The sequence below is a fragment of the Cydia strobilella genome, chromosome 6, assembly GCF_947568885.1.
Source record: "Cydia strobilella chromosome 6, ilCydStro3.1, whole genome shotgun sequence".
NCBI lineage: Eukaryota > Metazoa > Arthropoda > Insecta > Lepidoptera > Tortricidae > Cydia > Cydia strobilella.
The window spans coordinates 7,351,063-7,370,508 of NC_086046.1; the positions used below are offsets into that span (position 1 = coordinate 7,351,063).

Consider the following 19,446-nt stretch of genomic DNA (forward strand, 5'->3'; position numbering starts at 1 on the left):
CAACTGGTTGGGAACAAAATGGAAAAATAGTGTCTTTATTTCCCCGCCTGGAACAATTGGTAATTGTTCTAATTTTACTAATCCCACATTGAATCATTTTTAAATCAAAATGATGTAAGTAAATTGTTAAAATAAATTATTGTTGATTTCTTTTGTTGAATAGTATTTTCTCGTAAGGCAGGAACCAAAAGGAATACACCAAAAATATTTTTTTAAACCTTACACTTGCGTAAATGAGCAAAGGCAGAATCTTATACAGCCTCTTATATAATCATAAACGATTGTACGATATTAAATGGGTTTTTAAAGTTATTTAGCACTGTATTCAATGTATTCATTGCTTAAGTCCTAAGGAAAGAAATCATGGCTGTATGCAGGTCGGTATTAGGTACTTTAATCACTGATTTTGAAAAATTGCCTTGTTTGGTTTCTTGGTGTCTTGGTTGTTTGGTTTGATTGTTTAACTCGGGTGAGGCACCATTTCCGTCTCGGACTATTGGCGCTCTCACTGCGTTCGAGCGCCAAACTACCTCGACGGAATTGGGAACCCTTCAACGCTTGGTTAACAATCTACTATTAAATTAAAAAAAAATTGTATATAGATGTGCGTCATGTGCGTAACATACCGAAAAACTTAAAACCGCATAATTTGTTTATTTATTTTTATAGTATATAGGTACCCTTGATAACTTCTATTAGTTATTACTACCTAATTGCTCAAATTTAGTACCTGCGAGAGATAATTAGTGAATCTCACGTTAGGGACGGCAATTTACGGTTCTCCATTGGATCAAAACAAATATTCTACTTATAAATGTATTCTTTGAGGTGATGTTACTCCTTGTGTTTTGTTTTGGTACTATACTCGTAGATTTTCTACAAATTTCGTTCAACTATATACTTTAAAAATATATAAATACTATGATTTTGTTTTATTTGTTGTATTTATGTTGAATGATATTTCTTCAAGAAGCTATTTTCAGCGCAACATGTTAGAATAAAATAGAATATAATGTTTTTTTATTCGTAAACACAGACAATAGACATACCTATACATTTTTTTATTAGTTATAAAGAATAGGTACTAGTATTATAAAATCCCACCGTATTTTCCCTCCACCGAAGAGGTATTTTTATTCGTCGTTAATAAGAAGTCTTACTCAAAACATTCCACCATTAAATCTGATACGAGATTAAACTAGCTATAATCGAATAAAAGTCGTGGATTGTCTCCGTTTAAGCATTAATTATTAGTTAAGTTATGGTTTGTACCATTACTGGTAATCGAGGATCGCTACATCGCTAGGATCCAGCTTAAGCTAAGTCCCCATTTGAACCTATGTACTTATATTAAATTATATGTGTAATGCGCGCAAACTGTGGTTAGAATAGAGTTAGAAAGGTAAACTTCCGTATCAAGAAAACTTGAAACGAGCGACTATTTGAGCGAATAATGGAATTGGTTTCAGTCTATTTTATTATTGAGTATTTCCGTTTTAAATGCCATGTCTTATTATGCGAGAATGATTCGCGGCCCCTCTCATTCAACTGTTGCCAGTTATTATGCGTATCATTATGTAGATTTTCAGACGCTCCATGATCTCCATTCGAAAACACAACTAACCCATACACATACAGTTAAAATATCTGTACTGCTGGTAATATACAGGATATGGACGAGTCGATTTGCTACTTCAGCTTTCTAATCCAATGCGTTAATATGAATAAATAGTAAATACTTACATTTCGGAGTATATATGTAGTTGGTATTTTGTAGATACTTACTGTACGCGCTACGCGTCTTTGGTTGGTCGTTCATAGATTTGTCCTTTCATTGCTGGTATCCTGCCGTTCTCGGTGAAGTAGCCAGTAAGGGCGTCTTTATCTAGCAGTTTACTGAGTGATGACTCTAAACTATTAGGGTGAGTTCATTAGTGAAAACAAATTGTTTTTATTATAACCCTTTTCATACGACATTTCGTAGACACTTAAAAGGCCCACTGACTATCAGTCCGCCGGACGATATCGGCCTGTCAGGTGTTCGAAACTGTCAAATTTTTGTTCTAACTGGCAGGCCGATATCGTCCGGCGGACTGATAGTCAGTGGGCCCCTTTAGGTATTCTGGCTAATCTCGGGGAAGTTATCAGTGAATTAGCCGATATTGGTGACTTTGTCCCTCAGTTGACGTTTAATACTAGTAACTCAAGCGAATGTTTTGTCCTCAAATTGCTTTAATGGAGACATACCACAGCCCAGGCTGTGCTCGTGCCCGCGGCGCCTTTGCGTGTCCATAAACAAACCAGAGGCACCGACGCCGCCTTAAAAGTGCCTGTACGATGCTCTTGGATTACCGTGCTCCATTGTAGCGCCTTATTGATCAGCTATGTTGGACCCGGCCCGATAGTTAAAGTACTTATCTTTGCGTTGACTTTGTCTGGAGCTGTATAAATGAAACAGATCAAATACATCACACCTCATGTAAGTAGTTAATGTTTGATTTAATTCACTTTTATAACATTTTAAATACAATCTTATCAAAGGTTTGTAGTAGAAAGTCAGAATAATACAAATAAAGTAACATTTTTATATAAAAAAAGCTGCCGACAAAAATATTATAGCAGTGCCCTCGTAACATAAGAACCATCTCACAATCCAGTATACCTCTAGATAACTGCAACTAAACCATCAATCCTTTTTGGATATACATACGTAAAAAGACCATTCGTTACTGCACACACTAACAAATAATCTCTCATAAAAGATGACCCGTCTCCATTTCGTTGGAAATATAAAAATAACTCGTTTACAGTTTTACAGTTTAACTTCACAGTACATTATCATTGCCCTAACGGTTGGTTAGGGCCTAACCAATGCAATTCGTTGTTTCCCTGGGTCATGGATGTTAGCGATTAGATTCCGCAGAAACGACTATCATTTATAGAAAATCCTACGAACGTACGCCCTTTTAGATAAAATTGACCCTAATAGAGGCAGGTCCCGTTATGACGAGAAACGCAAGAAAGCTCGAAATCGGTCAAGCGCGACTCCCCTCGAAATGGACGCCATATTATAATGCAACTAAATATAAATTATAAAAATCATGTTGTTATCTAGTCACGCTTTAAAAACACGAGCTTTCGGTCTTAAAGTTGTCTTTTTTCCCATGTGTGGATGCATCGGGTGCGTGACTGCTTTCCTGGTTTGTCGTTATTACTTAGGATGTATGTCTAATAGTACCTTCCTGTATGTACACAAAGTATTAAGATTTACAAAAACATAGCACTTGTATTCGTAAATTTCTAGACTATGCGTTAATGAGTCGTTATATTTAATAGCAGCCGTTCTTGAGTAGGTAGGTAAGGATACCAAAATTTTAGGGAAAAAAAAACATCCCTAAATAACGCTTGAATAATCAACTACCACGTTTCGGTGACTACAAAATTTATGATTTGTTCCCATCAAAGTGTATCTACTCAATGTACCCTTTAACTCCTCGATAAGCTATATACGTTCTCCATCAATCTAACTTGTCCGATTGCATCGGAAACATTCCAAACAATGGGCAGCGCTGGGGTCCCACGTTGTCCGCGGAACCCTAAAAACTGGCTCCCATTCATTCCGCGTTTTGTGAGTCTAACTCGTAGACTATCTCTCATAGACCTTGCAATATGTAAACTCAAAGCTTCCTCACTTAAGCGCGCTGATATTTGTAAAGTACGTAGGTGATATTTATAAATTACTCACCATGGTTATAAATAATAGGTACCTACTGCAATTGCATAAGTAACAGGGCCGCACCCAGCAGTGCAGCAGCTAACAACTTTCAGACCGACCTTAGGTAAACTTATTTCACTCCATCAGTCCAAGCTGAAAAGTTAAGTAGATTATACTACGCTGCCAGCGCTAACAATAATTTTATGGTACAAATGCTTGTGCTTATTACATTTTAAGTTAAGAGGATCGTGGACGACTGTTTGAACGGGACTACGCTTGTATTATGGAAAAGCGGTCGTTCTCTTTCCTCTTATTGCATGAACGCGGTTACTACATGAACTGAACTAAGCAGCTACATCTACCTATATGTGCGATGACCGTGAGTTGTCTAAAATGGTCTAGGTAGATTCAGGCAAAGGCGATGTAGGTTCAGGCAAAGTCAAAGTCAAAATATTCTTTATTTAAATAGGCCTAACAACAGGCACTTTTAAATTGTCAAGTTTTACAAATATTACCTTAATCTAAATATCAGAGCAATTTGTTGATGCAGTTATTATTATTCTTAAAATCATTGAATTATTATAGATATGTTAAACTTAATAATAAGAATTTTACAAAAGGATCGTCAAACACCACAATTGTATAAAAAAATACTAGTCTAGAAACTTTCTAGAATGAAAATCTAAATGTCAAAAAATACGGATTACCTAATATAGGTATTCATTAAAATTATCAATTTCATCATTATCAAATGTCAATTATCAAATGATCTGTGATCTAGCCCGAGGTACGTCAAGTCAAGCGATCGTTCGCTGTTCGCTCCCAACCCAATGTTTTTACATCGAATCGGGTGAAAAATTTAGGTTGAACCATGTTGAACTCAAACATCGGTTGTTCACCTTTCTAGGTCATGCTCTGGTTCGGTTCGTTTTAACCCCGCTGTTAAATATGTGGGCTAGTTTTTTAGGATTCCGTACCCAAAGGGTAAGCACGGGACCCTATTACTAAGACTCCTCTGTCCGTCTGCCTGTCTGTCTGTCAATAGACTGTATCTCATGAACCGTAATAGCTAGATTAGCTAGACAGTTGTGCCGCTATAACAACAAATACTAAAAACAGAATAACATAAATATTTAAGTGGGGCTCCCATACAACAAACGTGATTATTTTTGCCGTTTTTTGCGTAATGGTACGGAACCCTCGGTGGGCGAGTCCGACTTGCACTTGGCCGGTTTTAAATAGGTATAAACATCGGCGCTTGGCCTTCGCTTACACGGCTAGCGCAAGGTCTTTAATTGTATGAATTTTCTGCCATATTCGTATAATATTGAAGATCATCTGTTGTTTCACAAACTTGTCGCCGATAGTTTTATTAAACATTCAACTGCCATATGCGGCTTTGCACCATGACCTCGTCATAATTACCTTTATTTTAAGTTTTTACACTGCGATTGTATAGTGGAAAATATTAAGTATGTCCTTTGATGTTTTCTAATAAAGTATAAATGAACATGCTTGAATCTATAGATGTGATCTAAGGAAAGTTTCCAGTTGAGAAAATTTTTCAGAAACTTCTTATATTTTTGTATAATCAAAATTTTTCAGTTCTAAAATGAAAGTTTCCTTTTCATCCTGTGAAATTTTCCTGAAATTTCTGAGAACTATTCCAGCTTTTTTGGTAACTCCGAAATTTGCACGTCTGCAAGGTACTTGAATCTTAATGATAAGAATGACGCGGAATGTGTACATATGATTCAATGTTCAAAATACTATCTATGTATGCAGATTTGTCCCCTCCCCCCCCTCGCCACACACCCCGCCCGCGCGGCCATCTAATTAGTTGACACGACCTATGACAGACGTAAAATAGACATGCACCTGGCCGCCGGTGTGGTGCTCCTTGTGAACCTCGTGAATTCGGATACCTACCTGAAGAATTGTGCCCTGCCCGAGTCCTGTCTGCGGATCCCATCTCCCGGAAAGGTTAGTGGTGCTGTCTTGACGATCTGACAAATATTTTCCAAAATTACCTACTTGCCCCTTTCTTAAACATTTTTGGTAGCAGAGCGTGGTTTGATCCCCTCATCAAGTCATTTATACCCCCTTTTCTTAATTGTATTCCCCCGTTTAACCATAATTATCCATAGTTTTATATCGTAAAATTGCATTCTGGAATGTTATAACGGTATCCTGCAATCCACTCATCTTTAGATTAACCCGACCGCCGTATGGTAATTAGTACCTTATTTCAAGGGCCGACGGCTCAATATTGCCTGTAAGTTTTAGTAGTTACCACGTGGAATTGAAATTTACCTTCAATTAAATCAATGCTATATGATCGTTTTCCTTAAAAGTAATTCGTTTAACTAGTGTTCCTTAAAACCCCTTAGTATTTTGACTGCAAAATAGAATTGTTCACCTTTTACGTAATTATAATTATTTATGTTAGGCAAACCACTGCGCTCCCCAATTCGACCTTATCTGCAAGTGAATAAGTTTCAATTTAAAGTGTCTTACGATTAATATTTAATTTCCCTGTTGCTAACTGCTGTTTATCGCTTGAGTTAAAATGGGTGGAGAAAACGATACAATTAGATCAACATTATTCACGGAAACTCCAGATTATAGACAGTCAATCGGGACTTTAAGATTAACTAGTCAGTGGATTTCGAATGCACACTCACAACTTAATACCGCAGACCGCGCTCGACTTATAGTTTATGTAAATGACCTTGAAGAACAATATAAGGAGTTTCGGGAAGCTAGTGCCCAGCTCCTCGGCGGATTAGATCAGGCCATAGATGTGGAGGAATATACCTATGTTGAAGGCCTCGTTAGGACAGTGCGCGAGCAAGTTGTCGATATTAAAGTGAAACGTAACGAAATAGTCGCCCCTATCTCCGCGAGTACTCCAATGCGTTCGGTGCCCGATAGGGCCACTATTGTCGCCGCTGATTATGACCTCCCGCCGCGTCCCCAAAAACTACCTGATCTCCCAATCCCACGGTTTAGTGGGCGATCGGACGCCTGGATTAGCTTTATTGATCAATTTGACAGCGTCGTTGACACTCGAAGTGATTTATTACCTACCCATAAAATGCATTATTTAATGAGTGCCTTATCTGACGAACCAAAACGTTTGGTACAACATTTGAAAGTCGAAGCCGGTAATTATTGTGTAGCCCGTGACCTTCTTAAAAGAAGATACCATAATACACGCGTCCTTGCCGATACCTACATTTCCCAAATAATATCCCTGCCCGAAATTAGTCCTCGGTTGACTGGGCTACGCGCCAGTTTCCTCAATCCTTTACTTACTGCCTATCGTTGTTTAGAGCGACTCGAATTACCTGTGAAACATTGGTCATATATTCTTGTTCACATTTGTTTTGGAAAACTTCCCGCGGACTTGAGGTCACGTTTTGAACGCCGCCACGGGGACGGCCAAAGGGATCTACCCACCTTTGATAAGCTTATAGATTTTCTAGAAGAAGAATGCCGGCACCACGATAACGTCGGAAATACCTCTCTGGTGGATGCCGCGCCTTCCTACTCCAAACCCGGTACGGTGCCGAGAGCCCCACGTGAGTCACGTGACTCACGTCATGCGTTGGTCGTTGAATCTAACGAGCGTTCATCGAAGTGTCCTATGTGTTCGAGCCAAACTCATTACTTGCGTGAGTGCCGAGACTTTCTGGATATGAATCCCCGCGACCGCTCGAATTTCGTAAAATCAAATGGCCTGTGTTATAGATGTTTAGATAAACACTCAATCGCATCGTGTACGCGTGATTATCGTTGCAGTACTTGCCGCCGTCCTACCCATCACACGCTTTTGTGCTTTAATGACCCGCGAAACCCGGTATACCCTCGTGGAAACCCGCAGAATAGGTCGGTTGCCTTTCGTCGCTCTCCTGAACCAGCCAGACCTAGCTCCCCCCACCCTCGCACGGGCGGGGGTGCTCGCTATTACGTCATGAACCGTTCTTCACCCCGTCCTACTTCACCGACCTCACCCCGTGCATCCCCCCCTCCATCTCCTTCTAGGACATGGCACCGCTCTCCAAACCACTCCCCTACCCGGTATTCTTCACCACCTTTTCGTCGTGATGTGCGTTCCCCTACCCCTACCACTAGTAGAGATAGGCGTGCAGCGTCTCCACGCCCTTCTCGGCATGAAATTTATAAGGGCTCTCACCGCGAGAGTCAACATTAACTAGACAGCCCCCCTCCCCCACTCCCTTCTCGTGCTTCAATAATTATAAACCCGGATCTGGTCGTACTCGCTACTGCTGTTATTCATATGAAAACATCTAACGGATATTACGTTGAAGCACGGGCTCTGATTGATAATGGTGCCCAAGGTTGTATGATTACTTGTAACTTAGCCGTAACCCGGCTCAATGTGCATTTAACCCCTTCCCCCTCGTCGCCAATGGTACTTTATGGCATTGGAAATATTCCCGCCTTGTCAATACGCGATTGTATCCCTGTCACGTTTAAGCCTGTTCACTCCTCCTCACCACTTACTACGGTCACCTCAACTATGGTTGTAGATACCATTGCCGGTATCCACCCGGATGTGGAACTGCCCCTATCTGTCCGATCGGCAACACGATCACTGCACCTCGCCGATCCTTTATTTTATAAACCCGGACAAATAGATGTTTTATTAGGAGCCGATGTTTTTGGATCTCTTTTACAATCCGACGTAATTCAACTACAACCCTGTGGTCTAACAGCTATATCAACAAATTTTGGTTACATCCTATCTGGGCCAGTTACGAATTTCCCTACCTCAAAGCCCCCTATGACTGCCCTCTCTTTAACTCAAGTCGTTGAGCGATTCTGGAAAATAGAGGAACCCCCTGAACCACCTCAACCCAACCCTTTAGATATTGAATGTGAGACACTTTTTAAGACCACCACTACTAGAAACTCTGACGGTACCTTCGTAACCAGATTGCCCTTCTTAAGTGATCGTCCCTCCCTCGGTGAGACCCGCGGCATAGCTGAAAAAAGATTCCTTAACTTAGAGAAGCGGTTACAAATGAACCCACAGCTAAAATCAAAATATATTGAATTCATGCGCGAATATCAGAGTTTAAATCACATGTCAGTATCCTCCGTAGATTTGCGTTCAGTAGAGCATTATTATGTACCCCACCACGGAGTATTTAAAGCTTCTGACAGTGAAAAGCTCCGCGTAGTTTTTGATGGCAGCAGTAAAAGCTCGAACGGAATATCTCTTAATGAGTGTTTACACACAGGTCCCAAGTTACAGCGAGATATTACCCACATACTTCTAAATTTTCGTAGGCATGCAATTGTATTTGTTACTGATATCCGTATGATGTTTCGAATGTCGTGGATACATCCCGAGGACAGGCGGTTTCAGTTAATTTTATGGCGCGAGTCCCCTTCGGAACCTCTCCTTACCTATGAACTTAATACCAATACCTATGGCTTGCGATCAAGTCCCTATATTGCGATTCGCGTACTTCTTGAACTGGCGGAACAAGAACGCTCCAAGTACCCTCGCGCAGCTGCGGTAATTGAATCCGACGTGTATGTTGACGATTGCCTGACAGGAGCCTCAACTCTTGAAGAAGCTCGTGACCTTAAAATTGAATTACAATCTGTAATGCGTGCCGGCGGTTATGAACTGCGGAAATGGCTTTCAAACAAGCCAGAATTGTTAAATGACCTCCCCCCTGATTACCTCCAACCCCTTCATACAATCCGAGATGTTGAAAACCCCCAAACAGTAGCGGTCCTTGGAGTCCAGTTCAATCCCGTGACTGACGCATTCACATATACGACGCGCGTAGACTGTGATAAATGCCCTACTAAACGAAAGGTGCTATCTCTGATAGCTCGTACCTTTGACCCCAGCGGTTGGATTTCACCCATCGTGTTTAAAGCCAAGGTTTTTATACAGCGGCTATGGCTTTCGGGCCTTGATTGGGATGCCCCACTTACTTCAGAGCTAACGACCGAATGGTTAACATTTACTGAGGAACTGATGAGTACCATACAACAGATTTCAATACCTAGATGTATTTTCCCCCCTAAACCTCAGACTTATACTTTACATGGTTTTAGTGACGCCTCAGAGGCCGGATTCGCTGCCGTAATCTATCTTCGCGCTGTAGATCAGCAAAATAATTCCTCCGTTCATTTGTTAATGTCCAAGACAAAGGTCTCCCCAGTTCGGACCCGTCTCACAATTCCAAAATTGGAATTGCAGGGAGCTGCGCTCCTTTCAAAATTAGTCCAACACGTTGTCTCCTGTCTGCAGAAGTCAATAGTGTTAGACGCCATCTATACTTGGACGGATAGTCAAATTACTCTTGCCTGGCTTAATACTTCACCACATGAACTTCAAACTTTCGAAGCTAATCGCGTATCTCAGATTAAAAATGCTGAAATCCCATCAATATGGAGACATGTTCCCGGCAGTCTTAACCCTGCCGACTGCGCCTCCCGGGGTTTATCCCCTCGTGCGCTCCTAAATCACCCACTCTGGTGGTGTCCGAAGTGGTTGCTAGAGCCACCATCTAGTTGGCCATCTGACAAATTGTGCCCGATCGCACAACTTCCTGGACTACGTTGTCTCTTAGTCACCAGTGCAAGTTGCATTCCAAGTCCTGACTTTCTCCTAGAACGCTTCAGCTCATTCCAGAAACTAATTGGCGTAACCGGTTTTATTCTTAGGTTCAATAAAAATGCTCGATCACCTAACCACCGGGATACCTCCCCCTTCCTGACTGCAACTGAAAGAAAAAATGCCCTTGTCTTCCTCATCAGGCTTGTACAAACTACCTCTTTCACCACAGAAATTGATCTTTTAAAACGTGGACTAACAGTTCGTTCCCCTATTCAAAAGTTAAATCCCTTTCTTGATACAACTGGTTTAAACAGAGTAGGTGGCCGCATACGGCACTCTGATTTACCATTCGATGCACGTCATCCTTTGCTTCTCCCAAAAACTGGGAATTTCGTGAAAATTCTAATCCTGCACTACCACATAGAAAACTCACATGCCCCACCTGGCGCGTTACATAGTATATTAGCCCGTGAATTTTGGATCCTGTCAGTTCGACGACTAATAAATAATACAGTATTTAAATGCTTGCCTTGTTATCGTTTAAATGCAATCGCGAAACAACCTTTCATGGGTGATCTTCCAAAAGACCGTGTAACGGTCGCACGTGCATTTAAGGGAGTCGGTACAGATTTTGCTGGCCCGTTTTATACGAAAGTACAAGCTGTACGTAACCGGAGACTCGTAAAAACCTATCTGTGTATCTTCGTGTGTCTTGCGACTAAAGCGGTCCATCTCGAGGTAGTCTCGGACCTGACTACCGAAGCCTTCCTCGCAGCACTCACACGTTTTGCCTCCCGACGCGGTTCACCCTCCCTTATACGTTCAGACTGTGGACGAAATTATGTAGGCGCGGACAATCATCTTATTGAAGTTCACAATTTCCTAAACCTTAACAAATATACAATAGGCTCAGAGATGGCAAAACGAAACATTACCTGGATTTTTGATCCCCCAACCACCCCTCACTGGGGCGGCCTATTCGAAGCGGCCGTAAAATCAGCAAAGGCCCACTTAAAACGAGTAGTCGGAGATACCCCCCTCACGTATGAAGAAATTACGACGGTTTTCACAAAAATTGAAGGGGCCCTTAATTCTCGGCCTTTGTGCCCCCTATCGCCGGACCCTAACGATCTTCAGATTCTGACACCAGGACACCTTATTATTGGAGAACCCCTTACTGCCATTCCTGAATATCCGCTACAGGATATTAAAACCAATAAGCTCACCCGATTTCAGCTGGTGCAACAGATGTTTCAACATTTCTGGTCACGATGGCAAACAGAATATCTATGTACCTTGCAGACAAGGCCTAAATGGGCATCACATACAGAGCCCCCCGTCGTTGGGGACTTAGTACTCCTTAGAGAAGAGAATGTTCCTCCGTTAGAATGGCGACGCGGTCGCATCATATCAATCCGTCCTGGGAAGGACGGCGTTGTGCGCGTGGTACAAGTCCGGACGGCTACCGGCGTACTGACCAGGCCCACCAATAGGATTATTCGTTTACCCGTTGATAAACCTGTCAATTAATCCATTCCAGAATGCAACAAATTCCATATGTATATATCTTTTCTTCTCTCGTAAACATGGTGATGTTTAGGGCGGGGGTATGTTCAAAATACTATCTATGTATGCAGATTTGTCCCCTCCCCCCCCTCGCCACACACCCCGCCCGCGCGGCCATCTAATTAGTTGACACGACCTATGACAGACGTAAAATAGACATGCACCTGGCCGCCGGTGTGGTGCTCCTTGTGAACCTCGTGAATTCGGATACCTACCTGAAGAATTGTGCCCTGCCCGAGTCCTGTCTGCGGATCCCATCTCCCGGAAAGGTTAGTGGTGCTGTCTTGACGATCTGACAAATATTTTCCAAAATTACCTACTTGCCCCTTTCTTAAACATTCAAATAAACATACAAACTACGGAACCCTAAAAAGAGGACAAAATAGAATATAGAGAGCTGTGTAACAACGTGAATGGACACAATGCCATAATGAGTTTAAAAGCCAGCGCTGGTGTCACTAATCATCCCTTAATCAGCCAAACAACATCCAGAAAACTAATATGAACACGCTAAAGCATTTTCAAACAAAATCTACCCATTTTCAGTGCCCTCGAGTGTAGCTTTAGAGCGTGTATTTAATTTAAATGAGTGTAATCGTAAATGTGCGCTAGACTCGCGTATCGGTTGGGCGGCGCAAGTAGGATTTCCTTTTTAGACTATACTCGTCCATCATTGGGTCAGTGTGCGAGGGACGGGGCTGGAGGAAACACATAAAAGGTTTACTGGTTAAATGTTTCATTTAGAACCCGCATCGATGGGGCAAAAGGGTTTTTGAGGGAAGAACAGTATAAAACGTAACGTTGGATGGTCAATGCTGGGAAAACAGCATTACAGCAGCGCACATTCTAAGAAAGGCATAGTCTACAGGTAACGTAAATATCCCAGTGCTGGACACTGTTCCAACAATAGCTGTCACCTTCGATCTTAATTCCAATCATCAGTGACAAACGTGTGGTCAATTATTGAAAGTAGACTGACAAACACCAGGATAATGATACCTGTAAGCTCTGTTTTTATGTTATTGATTGGAATTAAGATTAAAGGTGCTACCAGTTGGAACAGTATCCATCAGCCAGACCTTGGGTAAATAATTCAGAATTCACCTCACTTTATGCAACAACCATTATAGTACAAAACAAGAGAGTCGGGTAATAGATTGGCTAATCGAACTGTCGTTTTAGTATGTGTAATATATTAGTTTAATCCTGCAGTGCATAAGACGGTAAAGAATGTGTTTCTCGTCTATTCCAAAAGCAAGACATGTGTTATTAATTATCACATAATTGTTACATCCGCAATTGAAATAAATTTATAAAAATTAATTCATGTATAGAACAGAAGGCAGCACAAGCTAATAAAAAAAACCCCCGGCTATCTCATTGTAAGTAGAATGCATCCGTTTTGCCAATTGAGATAATTCTGCCACATTCAATTTGATTTTAGCAACGCGTTGCCTCGTAGCAATCTACTTTATTATTGGACTCATGAAAAACTCGTACCTACTTACTGTAATTTAAATGATAGTGAAATTGATAGCTTTTGTCTATTCAGTTTAACATCTGACTGCTGAAGGAGGTGTTTCCGTAATAATTATTGATTCATTTTTATTACTGCCTGGGGGTAAGACGTAAAAGTTTAAAAAACCTCCCGTTATACATCTAAAAAGTAATTGTGATACTGCAAGGTAGGCGTATAGGCGTAGGCGTATAAACCCTAACACCTGGATCGTGCATTCGATTTATCATTTCGCCAGATACCGAAACGTCGAACGTCTGAATATCGCGAGTCCAATCGATCACACCCGAATATGGCCGTCTGATCCCTAAACGCGAATTTTATTGTTAAGGCCTGCTGTGAAATTAATACCAGGATATATATCAAATGGGCTAATAATTATACAATCACGAGCGTACATATTCATTTAGGTGTATTGATTTATCTGATTTTAGCGAGTGACATTGGGCGCGCGTGGGCAGAGCGTAGGCGCAGGCGCCGCGGGATGTTCGTTAGAGGAAGCGACCTCTGCAGGTGTTAATTGCAAACCTTGTAAAGCAGAACAAAGATAACCTAGCAATGACCATGGGCTTTAAACACGTTGGGACAAGATTTAGTATTCACTAACCACATGCTTTTTTATCAGACTAACCTGCCACTAACGCGACTTGCGCAGTGTGAACTGAAAGAAAGATAAAATCTGCTGAATTACCACCTGCCCAGCTGTCATTGTCAGTAAATAACTTACAGAGTTAATTTATGGAATTTTATTGCTATTTGCAAAACATGTAAAATTAATTGGGAATATAATAATAAAGAAATATCATTTCTTTACAATACAAGTTAGGTTAGTTTGTTCGCCTTTAATATCAATTATTTTTTGGCATCTCCGTTCATCGTACAAATATTTATATAAGTTATTATTTAGTCATTATTTGAACCTATCCTTATATGACCAAATCACGCACAAACGTTGCATAAAAAGCTAATTTTATATTATAAATAATGACTCCGGTACGAAAAAGTTGCTAACGATGCTCGGCCACATTTATGGAAATCTTTATGTCAAATAACTTCGACCGTTGACTCACCAGTCACCACTATCATCAGGAGATTGACCATACTGAGCCCTGAGATTTCTGCGCTCACTGACGCATTACTTATAATTTTACCAGGAACAAACTTTCAAACGAATGTAGCCTACTACCTAAAGGTAAGTCTAGCTACTGTTAGTAATGTCAGATACCTACAATTAAGTAACGTTTAACGACAACAATTAACGTAGTGGGCCCCTGTCGAAACTTATATAAATGATAGCCTTATTTAAAGTTAAAAGTCTAAATGGTCAGTGAAATATCCATTCAGTAATATTCCATAACTGTTTAAGCTGTTCGACATAAATTATATCGGCATGCCAAATAGCGATATTTAATTGTTTAAACAATAAATTAGCAAACAACTGACAGTGGCGTAGGTTCAAACATGTTTGTTTGTAAGTAAGTTTGCTGGTAAGTTTGTTTAGAATCGTAATATGAAAGTTGCTATGTTGCTATAAAGAATGGTTCAATACTGTTGTTGATGAAAAGATGGAGCTAAATGTTTATAAGTAGGTACTGGTACCAACCAACTTTTTGCAGTACGCGACGCGACGTACACGTGTAACTTTGTTAATGTCAATCGGAATATACTTTAAATAATTTATACGCGGATTCGACTGTTTCACAGAGATGCAATCCTCCCCTGGTGCATATATACATATTACAAACTATCTTGTAAGTATTACACAATGGAAGTATATCTTCGTCGTCGAGTAGGAATCACATACTTACTGAACTGCTAAGTATTTGACAATAAATCTGAATTTCATGCCGATAGTTAGCTTCACTGTAAACCTACTAGCAAGAAACTCAAAGAATATCTTTAAGCAAAATCGTGTGAAGTCTTCCCATTACAGGTCCAAGGTCCAACTCATAGTAATGGCTTGTTTGTACCCAGTTACGACTATTTGTTAGCAACTTTATGTATGAACAAATCGCGAAAACGCTACTTTGACGCTCAACAGAAATATCGGAACGTTTATGTCGCATTGTCCGTTGTGGACACACATTACTAGCCAATCGGTAGGTACCTAGCGGCGGCTAGTACAAAGGATAGATCAATAATAATGTTTAAATTGTGTAAAATAAATTTGTTACCACGTATCAACGTATTTGTTACCAGTTTTTTAAAGGAGTTTAGTTGGCTAACTGTATAGAAGGTATAAAGATAATTAAAATAAAATATAGTTTGTCAAAGGACTGTCTTATTTCAAACAAAGACAGACTATCATACTATCTTTGTTTTACACTAGTACTAGCTCCCAAAAGAAAAGGATGAGTATAGTTTTTCGGGTTCCGTAGCCAAATGGCAAAAAACGGAACCCTTATAGATACGTCATGTCTGTCTGTCTGTCTGTCTGTCCGTCCGTATGTCACAGCCATTTTTCTCTGAAACTATAAGAACTATACTGTTGAAACTTGGTAACTAGATGTAGTCTGTGAACCGCATTAAGATTTTCACACAATAACAAAAATAAAACAATAAATTTTGGGGGCTCCCCATACTTGGAACTGAAACTCAATTTTTTTATCAAACCCATACGTGGGGGGTATCTATGGATAGGTCTTCAAAAATGATATTGAGATTTCTAATATCATTTTTTTCTAAACTGAATAGTTTGCGCGAGAGACACTTCCAAAGTGGTAAAATGTGTGTCGTCGTCCCCCCTGTAACTTCTAAAATAAGAGAATGATAAAACTGAAAAAAATATATGATGTACATTACCATGCAAGCTTCCACCGAAAATTGGTTTGAACGAGCTCTGGTAAGTAGTTTTTTTTAATACGTCATAAATCGTAAGCCGCAATTTACCTTTCACTCACGTTTCGCATAAAAAATACATTGTTAAAATTATGTAATGTACGGAACCCTCGGTGCGCGAGTCCGACTCGCACTTGGCCGGTTTTTTTTTTGTTCTTATTTACTGACAATTTGGTTTGACCAACTATAAGTTAGTCGACTCCTGAAATTTAAAGACCTGGGTAGTTATGTCATGGTTGACGAAGCATTTACACCAAAACACCAAAATGAAACACCGTTGATTGTAGTTAAGTGATCCTGCCTTTGAAAGTAGCGAGTACGATTCAAATCCCAGTAATAAAAAATATTCGAGTGACAAACTCATGTGCTATTGAAGTGATTTGGATCTATAATTATGTATTATTAAGTCAATACTTTCATAGTACTATATGTTTACAAACTTCCTGTTTACACAAATTAACAATGCACATACAAACCAGATACAGAATTGGGCAGAGCAACAAAAAACTCAAAACGAAGGAACCCATTTATCTTGTGCACGTGTGTAACTAATTATCCGCTAAACGAGCAATCATTCTATCAATAAAAAAGCGAAATAGGATTATCGCCGTCGCCTTGGGACTGTAATTTGTATTTTGTCGTAAAAATAATTTGTACGTTTGAAGCGATTGTGCGTCACAGTTCGCAGTGGACAAGAAAGATTTCATTAGCTTGCGGCTTACATCAGTCAACGTTAAAAATATCTTTACACTTATGCACCCAATTTCATTGTAACACAAGGCTTCATGTATACATATTTTCAACGACCATTGTATACTAAACTGTCAGTGTGAAAAGATAATGAAATTGTACGGAATTCCACGCTTCGCCAACGCTTTCACTACTAAAAGTTTCATGGACGTCACTTGTTTTTTGACACACTGTATTTATCTCACTCACTTTTGACGGTTTATTTACCTAATTGTATTTTTCTTCTTCTTTTTATTTAAGAGCTTTATATATACATACTTGTATACAATGTCTTAGCGGTGTTGGTACAATTGGTACAGTCGGTGCCCTATCATTAGTATCCACTTTTCTATACGGCTAGTATGGCGACGTGGGTAAATACGTTGAGGCACTTATTACTGTACTACACTGCAAGCACAAATATTATAATATATTTTCATTTTACTCTACTTTATTATGGTTTTCCGTTTACGTATCTTTACACCGTTTTTGCCCTTTCTTTAACTTCATGTATAATGTTACATAAGAGGCTGTCTTACCCTATGAAGTAGTTTTACAAATTTATTAGGTAAATTAGGAGGGAAAAAATGACATGGACGACTTCTTTAATTTGCTACAGGATTATAAACCCTGAAATTAATATATGATTGCGTGTATTAAAAAATATAAATACTACAAAATTATGTTAAAGTAAGATCAGATTTATTAGAACTAAACAACAAAAATATATCATGATGTGAAACAATATTTATTAACATACAGCACACACAACACGTAAACTAAACAGCATAGTCATTCCTATTCAACCCACGCGATGCTATATCAATAAAAAAATAACAAATTCTTCTTCTGATAACGATCTTGACTTCTTGCATGTTACTGTTTTCGGCATCTTAAAATTTAGCTATAAATCTGATAATATTGTCTTCGGTTACCGCGATAGTTACTCATGAAATAAAATTATGAAAACGGATTATATCGCGTATATTGAATTTATAATACATCCCGACGTTTCGAACTCTTTACAGCGTTCGTGGTCAACGGGAGATAATTTTATTTTATAAATCTGATCTTAAAATTTGACGAGAGAAGACAGTTTGTTAAATATTGTTCGTTTACGTCACTGAGCGTTGTGAAGTGTTCGTTTTTCCCTTAAGTGTTTCTGGCAATGATCCGACGCCGGCGGAAGTCCCGATTGGCATGCCGGGCGACCACCTTGCTCGAACAGACCATGCTTGTCTGCACTCAGCCAATCCTTTACATAGTTTCAGAGGTTGGAAATTCGTTTGTTTAAACAGAATGATCAGTCGTCTTTTTCTGAGGATCGCGCCTCCAAAATTATGCCTTAATAGTGAAAAACATAGATGCATAAAGATTTTTCTATGTACCACCACTATACCGAAATGGAACTATTGATTGGAAATGCGACCGCGGTTATGCTGGAAATTATGAAGATTCAAGTACTATTATCATTTTTTTGTGGTAGACCTTTTTGCAACGCCTAATAAATTTAAAATACATCAGACCGCCACATTCTGAACTTGTGTAGAATCAATTTATCTTGAAGTATCTTTTTTGCCGGTTATGCTTTTTTTTTGGGAATAACCACTGCTCCAGCGTTTTTGTCTCCACTGGTTATTGTTGGTGGCATTTCGTGAGATGTAAACTCTTACTGATCAGAAGGGACAACTGTGATAATCGAGAATCGACGTTATCTGTTTTTTCTATTGCACTTGCATATTCGAACAATAGAGAGACAGATAACACAATTTCGATTTTCGATGTTCGCGGTTGACCCTCAGACCACTAAGAGATGTACGTAAAGTACAAAATATACACATCTCTCACTGCAAAATTACATGCCTCATCAACCAAACCGCGCACTATAAAATCAGGATTGCTATTTTTATGCAAATTCTATTTTTCTTTCTTCCGTCTGCTCTGTCGTTATAAAATTGTACTAAGTGCCTAGCTTGATTTATAATACTTGTTTAGCTTGTTATTAATTCATACTTTTGGTCTGATAGGTACTCTAAATTATTATGCAAATAAATGATTATTAATTACTGCGTGTAGGCGTATTAAGTCAAAATAACGTAATGGTTTAGTTAAAACGTTTTGCGTTGTTTTATTTCGTTGGAGCTAGCTAGAGCAGTTGGTTTCGTAGTTTAAAAGCCGTTGTTCAACCGAAATTTGTCGTCTCCGCGACTAGTCCCACAGCGCGTCCTTGATGAGAATATGAGCTACTCATTTGATAATATCTACCTACAAAAATCATCACGCGACGCTTATATTTTAATCTATCAAAGTGGTATTGTGATCTTTATTAGGTACAACATTTTTATGGCCGTTCGAGCAAATTTTATTTCCGAGTCTATCAGATCGTAATTAGGAACATCTCATCGGACAACGTCATCCTCATTCATGAACCCGAGTAGCTGCGTTTTTTGCTAGCGTTCCGAATCGGTCTAC

At 39.6% G+C, this 19,446-nt stretch overlaps 1 protein-coding gene across 1 annotated transcript in view; it reads left to right on the forward strand.

Moving 5' to 3' along the window:
• LOC134742380 (ecdysone receptor) overlaps window positions 1-19,446 on the forward strand; it is a 324,182-nt gene that overhangs the window by 83,482 nt on the left and 221,254 nt on the right. The gene's annotated exons all lie outside the window — the stretch shown is intronic.